Raw genomic sequence first — 9,767 nt, 5'->3', positions numbered from 1 at the left:
GGGAAAGCACGTGGATTCGGTGCTTTTTGCTGTGGTTTCCACAGTTCAACTGGGAGAGTTGGGAGTCTGATGGAAGGTTTGCAGGATGAGGCAAACCAGAACCTTGCGCTTGATCACTGTAATATGTGTACACTGCTCTTCCTGAGAAGCCAAGGCATGCCTGGGCTGAGACACATGCTCGGTAAACACTCAGGCTACCTTGCTTTCCAGGAGGCTTGATGAACAAACTGAAAGCAGGCCAGTCGTGTGACTTTCAGGGCTAATCCCTAGGGACCACAGAGTTCCAGCTAAGAACTACTCTCCAGGCATCTCTGTGCTGTTTACCTGCAGGCATTTAAAGGTCAGAGCAGTAATACTAAGCCATGAACTTATTATTTCTGCTGGAATCACAGACTTTAAGGAAGTATGTGTGTGTGTGTGTGTGTGTGTGTGTGTGTGTGTGTGTGTGTGTTCCTCCTAGAACTCTCTGTTTTGGGGATCTTTTATTCAGGCTTCTGAAGAAAAGCAAGACTGCTCTGCCATCAGATTCCTGACATGTTGTGGCCTTTAGCTGTGTAAATATGTCCCATCTAGCAGTGGATTTTGATCTTGCCTAATGCCACTTACTGCTTATTTCAAGCAAGTCTTGACTCTGCTAATATTCCAGGCTCCCTCTGAGGTGGGCAAAGATCTAAAACTCAGTCTTAGAAGTGCATGGCTTTCCAGAACTGTGCTGGCCACGAGACAAGCTTCAAGACAGCTGATGATGGTGTGTGGGAATTGACTCCTACCTCCTTGGATGATTTACACACCCTACCACAGTCACCACAGTGCGCACTCTGGACTATATAGCATCGAATGGGGAAGGGAGGGGGGCAACAACCTAATCCCCAGGGGCAGATGTTGGGATAGCATGGAAGATTGTTTTAAATGCAACAAAACAGCATGGGAGGAAGCAGCAAAAACACAACCATCATCCTGGCCTAAGCAGCAATGCCAGTGTCACACTCGACACAACTTGGAGCCCTCCAGAGTGGCATCACTGGGGAACCTGACACCTCATTCTGGCCCTCTGACTTGTCTCATATTCCAGTCTTGAGACTTCCTGTTCTCCTTCACAATCCAGCTCCCACAGAGACTTCTGATTCTACGCATGCTGCCACACACCCATGCATGTATACATGGTCATACACCACCAACACACAGAGCATTCCTATCATCTTAAAATATTCCCTAATGCCAGGTGTGGAGGTATACACCTGTGAAACCAGCATTCAGGTAACTGAGGCAGTAGGATCACGAGTTTCAGGTCAGCCTGGGTTATTTATTAAGACTGTCTCAAAAAAATTCCTTCTTGATCATAGCAATCAATCCCCCAATATGTAACTGCTCAGATGTAGATGACCCTGTCATGAGAACAAAATACACCAAGCAAAACCTGATAGAAGTGAGAGCAGAAATCCACAGCTACAGGTAGAAATGTTAACCCTCTCGGTAATTAATAGACTAACAGACAGAAGACCTGGAAAGACACAAAACTCTTGCAAAACACTCTCAACCAGCTTGACTGACTGACATTTATAGTACCCTGCAACCAGAATACAATGTTACAGTCGGTTAAACATTTATCAAGACAGCCATATGCAAGATCATGAAACAAACAAACAAACTTCAACAAAATCAAATGGATTTAAACCACATTGTGTATGCACCATGGTCACAGGAAAACAAATTTAAAATAATTATTGAGTAAATATTTGGGAAGTAAACAATATACTCTAAAGGGTCTATGAGTCAAAATTTAAGGCTCAAAGGGGAAAGCAGAAAATGTACCTGAAGTAAATTATAGTGGGAATGTAGTGTCAAACTTTGTAAGATGTTGTTAAAGTGGAGCCTAGAATGAAATTCATACTCCTAATATTTATATTGAGATTTTTAACTCATCAAAACCATTAGCACTCACTTGTTTTAAAAGGCAAATTTGATAAGTCTCTAGTAAAGATAGAGAGAAAAGCATGGGAGTTGAGAGAGAGGAGAGAGAGACAAAGGCAGAGAGAAAGTGACAAAGAGACAGAGGGACAGAGGAAGTGAATATGAATCCTACCAATCATACATGCCAGAAGATTCTACAGAAAAAAATAAGGCTCTCTCTTTCTCAGGCTGCTGGGAAGATGGCGGACACTCGGACCGAACGTGCTTACCAAAAGCAGCCTACACTCTTTCAAAACAAGAAGATGTTCTGCTGGGAGAAACGGGCAAGGAAAAAGTCCCTCAGTACTACCAAAAAAAATTGGTCTAGGCTTCAAGACGCCCAAGGAGGCCATTGAGGGCACTTACATGGACAAGAAATGCCCCTTCACTGGTAACATCTCCATCAGAGGTCGGATCCTGGCTGGTGTTGTGAGCAAGATGAAGATGCAGAGGACCATTGTCATCCATCGGGACCATCTCCATTACATCCTAATGTACTATCACTTTGAGAAGCGCCACAAGGACATGTCTGTGCACCTGTCCCCCTGCTTCAGGGATGTACCGATTGGTGACATTGTCACCACGGGAGAGTGCAGACCCCTGACCAAGACTGTGAGCTTCAGTGTACTCAAGGTCAATAAGGCTGCTGGCACCAAGTTCTAGCGAACTCCCTGGGACAAATAAAATTATTTTCCAGCTTGAAAAAAAAAGAGACTATTACTAGAAACTTTATAAGAATAAATTTAAAAGCATAAAGACAACTTAATAGGGCACACACCTGTAGCACAGGAGAGGTTTAGGCAGTGTGGGGTTAGCTTGGGCTATGACGTGAAAGTTGTCCAAAAATAAAACCATATAAACTAATAGTGGAAACACACAATTCCTCGAAAGATGAGAGTTATCCAAATTTGAGGGTGGGGAGATGGCTCAGCAGTTAGGAGCAGTGACTGCTCTTCCAGAGAGGCCAGGTTTGGTTCCCAGCACCCAGAGGGAGGTTCACAACCATCTGTAACTCCAGTTCCAGAAGGTCTGACACCATCTTCTGACCTCCATAGGTAGTACATGCATATGATACATAGCACGCATGTAGGCAAAACACCCATACACATTGAATAGAAAGAAACAAAAATCTCAAAAACATAAAAAATAAATATAGAAAGATAAATATAAAATGAAGATAATCTTGTATCTAACACAGAAATTCAACATTTAAAACTTTCGCACAAGCCAGAGATACAGTGATACACTTGTAGTCCCAGGTGTTTGTGGGTGGGGCAAAGCAAGAGAGTCACCATGAGTTTATACAGCAAGTTCAAGGTCAGCTTGAGCTGCAGAGTAAGACCTTGTCTCAAAAATAAAATAAAATAAAAAACCCCCAGACATGAAAAAAAAACTTTCACACAAAGCTCTAACTAAGCTCAGTGTGCCACTTAGTTCTTACAGATAACTTGACAGATCCTAAGGCCACGGACCTCAGCCAAGGAATTGCCTCAATCACGTGGCTCTGTGGCCGTGTCTAACTGATCAGTGCTTGATATGGGAGGGCCCAGTCCACTGTGGGCGGAACCATCCCTTAGCAGGTAGGTCTGAGCTACAAACAAGAAAGCCAGAGAGGTCTGAATATGGGAGCAAGCGAGGGAGTGAACACAGCAGCATTCCTCGCAGCTCCTGTCTGAGTTTCTTATCTGAATTTTCTGTGATGCACTGCAACTTGGAAGTGTAAGCCAAAGAAACCCTTTCCTCCCTACTTTCCTTTTGGTCCATGGTGTTTGTCACAGCAACAGAAAACAAACTAGGCTATCCGTCCCCTGGAAAATCTGAAGGAGACACCGAGTGTGAGGCTAACTGGTTGGATGACTCCTCCAGCATCTTCCAGGAGCCCGGCGTCAGATTGTATGTAGCAGGTGTAAACTAAACTCAGGCTACACTGAGCTGCCCGTCTGCTAGGGCTTTCGAGTCGTCTCCACTCCCTAAACACAGAGAAAATGAACAAACCCAGATCCTGGACTCAGACATGCCAGACAGTCCTCAGAGAACACCAGCTAAGCACACACAGCCCCAGAAAGGAAATGCCTTCAGGCCCTGCTCCAGCGTCAAGGCCATTGGTGATCCAGGTCTGCTCCCTGCTTATTTTCTCCAGGAAGGTTTATTGAGTGAAGATCCTTGACCACCAGCTGCATAAATCTCACTTGGGGATGCAGATGTGTCTTACTCGGTTGCCCTTTTAATATTCCTAAAACCTCTAAGTAAAATTTGTATATGACAAATTTCACCCTCTAAAGTATATGCTTGCGCTGTACTAGAGGTCTTTAGAGATCCAGGGTTAAGTGAGGAGGGGCCATAGTGGAGAGAGATCCAGGGTGAATAAGAGCAGGGGTCCCACACAGTAGACTACACCACAACTGCTTGAGATGAGTCAGCTCTATACAGAATGGTATGAAGAGAATCTTCGAGGTAGATTGATAATTTCTTTTTTAGCAATAATGAGCAAACTGGTATGGATAATATTTCTTTATTTGTGTTCCAGGGAAAGAAAGGAAGGTGGGGGCAGAAGGAGGCACGGGATTAGAGACAGACAAACACTCATGTTTGTGTCAACTCTCTGAAGAGCACAGTTAATGCTGGGAGCTGGAGGTGGGAGGAGCAAGGTTCTTCATCCTGGCAATGTTTCCATCACATGTTCTTTTGTATTGATTCATTTTTAAAGCTATCTTAATGTATCTATCTTTCTCCAAAAATAAAACGCATTGTTTAAAAAGAAATAGAAGTAAAGGAGAAGACAGAAACAAATTGCTATCCCATAACTAGTGAGTGTTAGCTTCAGCTATTGACTTGACACAGCCCAGAGCCACATGAGAAGAGGAAAATCAGTGGGGGAATGGCTTAGAGCATGTTTTCATGTGTGTCAGGCTGTTTTTAAATTGCTAATGGATGTAGGAAGACCCAGCCCTCTGTAGGCAGAACCATGCCTAGGCAGGTGAGCCTGGGCTGTTTAACAAAGGTAGTTGAGCAAACCAGAAGCAATGAGCTACAAAGCTGTGTTCTTCCTGGGTGTATCTGTTTGAATTCCTGCCCTGACTTCTTTCCATGATGGACCGTGATGTGGAACTGTAAACCTTTTCATCCTCCAAGTAGTATTTTGGTCAGTGTTTTATCACAGCAACAGACAGCAAATTAGGAAAGTAAGCAACACAATAAATGACAAAATGTTTGTGCAGCTGTTTCGGTTCCTGAGAGAAGCCACTATGTGTTGGTGGACAATACAAGATACTCTTATGAGGAAATTGTTGATTAACCCTTAAAAGGCAGTATTCAGCTATCAAAAAAATTTAATTCCTGACACGGTGATAACATGCCTGTGATCCCAGCAATCAGATTCTAAAACAAGAGAATTGAGAGTTTGAGGTTAGCCTGAACTACACAGTGAAGCCTTGTCTCACAAACCAAACAAATACAGAGCTTTGTGGAGAGATTTCATGGGTCTAGTGTGGCCTCCATGGGAAGGTCAAGGCTGACACCAGATGCATCTCCCATGGAGGTGTAGCCATCAGAGGAAGTAGTAGTCCAGGGCCAGGGAGTCAACCCCAGGGGGTGCAGGTAAATGCAGTGCTGCAAAAATTATTTAATTACCACCCAGCCTTCCTGCCCATTCCAGATCGCCAGCATGTGAAAGATAGGTAAGGTCTTGATACCTTGGGGTCATCTTGAAGAGCTTCATTGCTGTCAGTGGAGATGAAATTTCTAAATTGGAACTGCCCAGAGCACCACCTATTTCTCCCACCCCCATTGCTGAGCCACCTCTCAGTGTGAGAATTCTGTAAGAGGAGACCAGGTCCTCACTGACATCTCTCTGCAAGAGAGCTCCATCAAAATCCTGCACTTGCACAGTGTCCTTTCCTTGGCCACCCGTAACCAAGGAAACGAGATTCTATGGTAACAGGGAGGAGAGGAAGAGAGGCCTCTAGAGCCCTTTCTTGCATTCTTTTTCTCCTCTCCTGGAATCAAGGCAGGGCAGAGAGAACATTTGTTAAGGGGGGGGCTTGCTCTCTCCAGGAGGAAGGGACTAAGACACATGTGTGGTTTAGTGACTAACACCCAGTTACAACCTGAAGGCTGGTGTTGCAGGGACCCCAACCATGCCTGCCCAGATGGAAGAGCCCAGTTCCCTCCAGGATCTATAATACAGTGTTTCAAATATCTCGCTGTAAAGGATGCAGACATTCCACTTACATGCAAATTAAAGCATGCATAAGCAAAGCCCTGGACAGTGAAAGTATCATGCATGACAGAATCACAATTTTGTTGGTCTTTGTGGATGCTGACTGGGTTGGTTTTGCCCTGTCTTTCTGTTTCTAACCTTCTCCTCTCATTAGCCCTTGTAGCCAGCTCTCTGGTTCTCTGCTTCTTCAGCACCCTGCTTCTGTAGATTTCTCCTGAGACCTGCCTTCCTGCCTCCTCCTGACCCAGCTCACCTGCCACTCTCAGGATGGAGTAGCTTCAGTTATTAATAAGGACTGTTTCTGGGGCCAGGGGCCAGGTCCTGCCAGCCTGACTGCAATTCCCCTCCATGAAGAACATTCTTCCTTCTACCCTGTGACCTCAGTATGGACAGGTATGCTGGGCAGAGGACTCCAGGCAGGACAAAGGAGACCTTCCTAAGGGAAGTCAGAGTGTAACAAATCACGGTGCATGTGATGACGTCATAAATTATAAATTAGGTAGGGCTCTGCACAAGTGTAAGAACACTGACTTTGTGATTGTCTGCTTGCTGAATCTTGCTTAGCATTCTTGTCTGAGTTTAAAAACCTCATCACTCATTTCTTTCCTTAAATGGGCCTCTAAAGAATCCCTTCCATGCACCCATGCTGACTCCCTTTTGCAGAGCTTCAGCCACTTGTCTGTTTTGTTGTCTGTCTGCTTGGTCTGAGACAGGGTCTCACGTTGTAGCCTACTCAAAATCTATCTGCCTCAGCACCCCCACTCCCCACCAAGGGCTGGCAAGAGAGCTCTGTCCCAAAACATCATTCTAGACCTGCTGCAGTAGTTTCTCTGTAGTCCGTGCTAAGGAAGCATTCTACCAGGAAGGGGAACCCAGCAGTTACGAGTCCTGCTCACAGCCCCCAGTCAAAACATTTTGAACGTGAGCTCCTTCTCATGCCACTGTCTTGATCACGATAAAATAAACACAAAAATGGAACATTAAAAGGAAGAGGTAAATCCTCTGGTGGTCTGTGTGGTCCCATGTGAGTCCACTCAATCACCTCAAGTGACCAAGATCTCCCTTGTTTCCTCAGTCCCATAGGCCAAGTTTCCCTCCAAACCCAAGGATTGACAAGGGGGCCAGGGTGTGAGTCTCTTCCTCGGGGTATGTTTGTGCCCTGTTGTAGTGACGGCCCACCAGCAGGCGTGTGGCTCATCAGTGGAAATGTCCCACAGCTCTGGATGCTAAGGGCTGAGCTGTGTGGCAGGCTGTCTGTCTCTCAAGAGAGGATGCTACTCCTGCTCTCCTCCAGGTGACTGCCTCTCCACACATCCCTGTGCTACAGTGCATGGCCCACCAAAGCCTTCACCTTCCCACAGTACTCTTCCTGCCTGTGTCTGCCCCTTTTATTATGGGTCATGCTAGATCAGGGCCCACCCTGATGATCTAATATCAATTTGATCAAATTAACCTGATCACCGCACTTCCAAATCAGGCCAAATTCACAGGTCCTGGGGTTAAGACTTCAGCAAATTTGAGAATATGAAATTTATAACCAAGGCCAATGGTAGAGGAGCTAGCAGGCAGGATACAGATGGGATGATTTTTCAGGGCATGTTGAGAGGAAGCTCAGAGAAGCAGGGAGGGGCCCCCTGGGCAGGGCTGCCTGCTTGGGGGGGGGGATGGAGGCTTCAGGCAGCAGCTTTCTGTTGGCTGTGGGTTTCTGGTAGTTGCTAGCTTTGGAGAAGTCTCCACTTATTAAAGCAGTTCCACATTGTCTTTAACTCTGTGGTTCTCAACATGCTCTGTGTTGTTTCTAGAAAAAGCCCCACTGCTGTGGTTAGCAGGAAACCTCTGCACTGAAAACAGCGACTCCACTGGGCTGTTCCTGGAAGAACAAAGGAAGCACAAGGACCCACCCTCCTGATGCCTGAGTTTGAAAGCCACACAGTGATGTTTGTTTCCTAAACAAGCATTGAATGTTTGTCACTTGCACTACTTAATTATGACCCAAGAGATCTGCTAGCATTACACATTCTGTCTGCAGTGCTTATTTAATTTTGGTATCAAAGAGACAGGGTGGCTAAACAGTCACCAAGTAACATGTGTTGAACCTCAATAAATAGCATTTAGTAATCAGGTTCTGAAATGCATAGATCACCTCTCCCTGCTCATTCTCTAAGAGAAACATTTTAATTATCTATTGACACGTATTGCACATGGAGCAACCTTCTTTTTAGAAGATAAATGGGCTTATAGGCGAGCTGGGTTAATTAAAAGCCAGTGGAGTATTACAAGCGTATTTACTAGGGAATATTCGCCGTAGGAGGGGAGGGGACAGCTCTTAACAGTTGTCAGAATTCTGTGAATGTATTGTTTAATAACCACTTGGCACTTAATTATTTCGGGGTGGTGATCGCTTAAATCTAGACTAAGTACTGTTCCAGTTAGCTCTTCTAAATGGCTCCTTGTCAGTGGCGTTGATTTTCTGGGTCAGACTACTTAAAATGGTAATATTGATTGAACCAGAGGGACTCAGGATCATGGGCCTGTCCCAAACAAGTCCTGTTCTGATGATGGATGCCCAGAGGAAAAGTTCAAGCTCAATGCTAGAGGTAAGGACAATTCTGGAAAAGTCTATCAGCAAAGTGGCTCATGGTTCTGGAGGCTCCAGTGTAGCCTCAGAGAAGGGTCCCATATGGTGACTGAAGCATTCAGCCCAGCCAAGCCTCATCAACCAGAAAGCAAAAAAAGAGAATGAGAGGCCAGGGTCCCACAGTCCCCAGTTTCCAGCAGGCCTCCTGTCTCTGATATCACCATTCTGGGGTTCAAACCTTCAAGATGTGGGCCTTTAGGGAATACTTTCCCAGATGCTATCCACCCCCTTCTCCCCCTCCCCATCCCACTCACACCTCTAAGGCCCACTGTGTGCCTCACCAGTCTCTTTCCTTTGCTGCAAGTACTTCAGCCATGCGTGAACTTGGCACCGATGGAAGCATTAGCTCCAATCACCAACCAGTCTGTGGTGAATACACAACATGGTCATCGATTGTAGGGAGCCACCGCAGGTGTGTTCGCCAGTGTGTTTGCAGCTCCCTACACAACGATCCGAGATGTAAAATAAAGACAAAGACAGTGGCTCATTCTTACAAGGAGAATGGCGTTTATTATTACAAGGGTGGAGCCTTATAATAAAGGCAGGCATGGTGGAAAAATCACCAAGGTCCCTCCAGCAAAAGGTGGGCCCAAAGCAGGAATTAGCATTTAGACAAAGGATGGAAAACAGGAACTTGCAAGCCGGCATTACTGGGAGGAGGGGATGAGAAGTGTTTAGCTAAAAGCCCTTAATAACAAGCAGTCAACAGACCCCCATGGGGGGAGGGTACAACAATCGATCAGCTCTTGTTGCTTGAAGTTATGCCACCTATGCCAGCATAATGAAGCCCCCGCATTCCCACAGCCAAAGAACTTCATATGAACACTTGACAGTGCATGAACGAATGAGTCCTCAATAGATCTTTGCTTTTTTCCCTCTCTCTCCCTTTCTATAATAGTATCTGGACATGACATGGCAGGGTTATGAGAAATCTTGAGAACCTTTCCTTAGGTGGTAAGA

General features: G+C 45.5%; 1 pseudogene; it reads left to right on the top strand.

Annotated features, from left to right (window-relative positions):
- Positions 1-2,150: 2,150 nt before the first annotated feature.
- On the top strand, positions 2,151-2,613 carry LOC101828481 (annotated as a pseudogene).
- The last annotated feature ends 7,154 nt before the right edge of the window (positions 2,614-9,767 follow it).

The sequence above is a fragment of the Mesocricetus auratus genome, unplaced genomic scaffold, assembly GCF_017639785.1.
Source record: "Mesocricetus auratus isolate SY011 unplaced genomic scaffold, BCM_Maur_2.0 Super-Scaffold_100045, whole genome shotgun sequence".
Lineage (NCBI taxonomy): Eukaryota > Metazoa > Chordata > Mammalia > Rodentia > Cricetidae > Mesocricetus > Mesocricetus auratus.
Note: the sequence above shows the minus strand (reverse complement) of the source record. Positions and strands in the feature narration are given on the sequence as shown.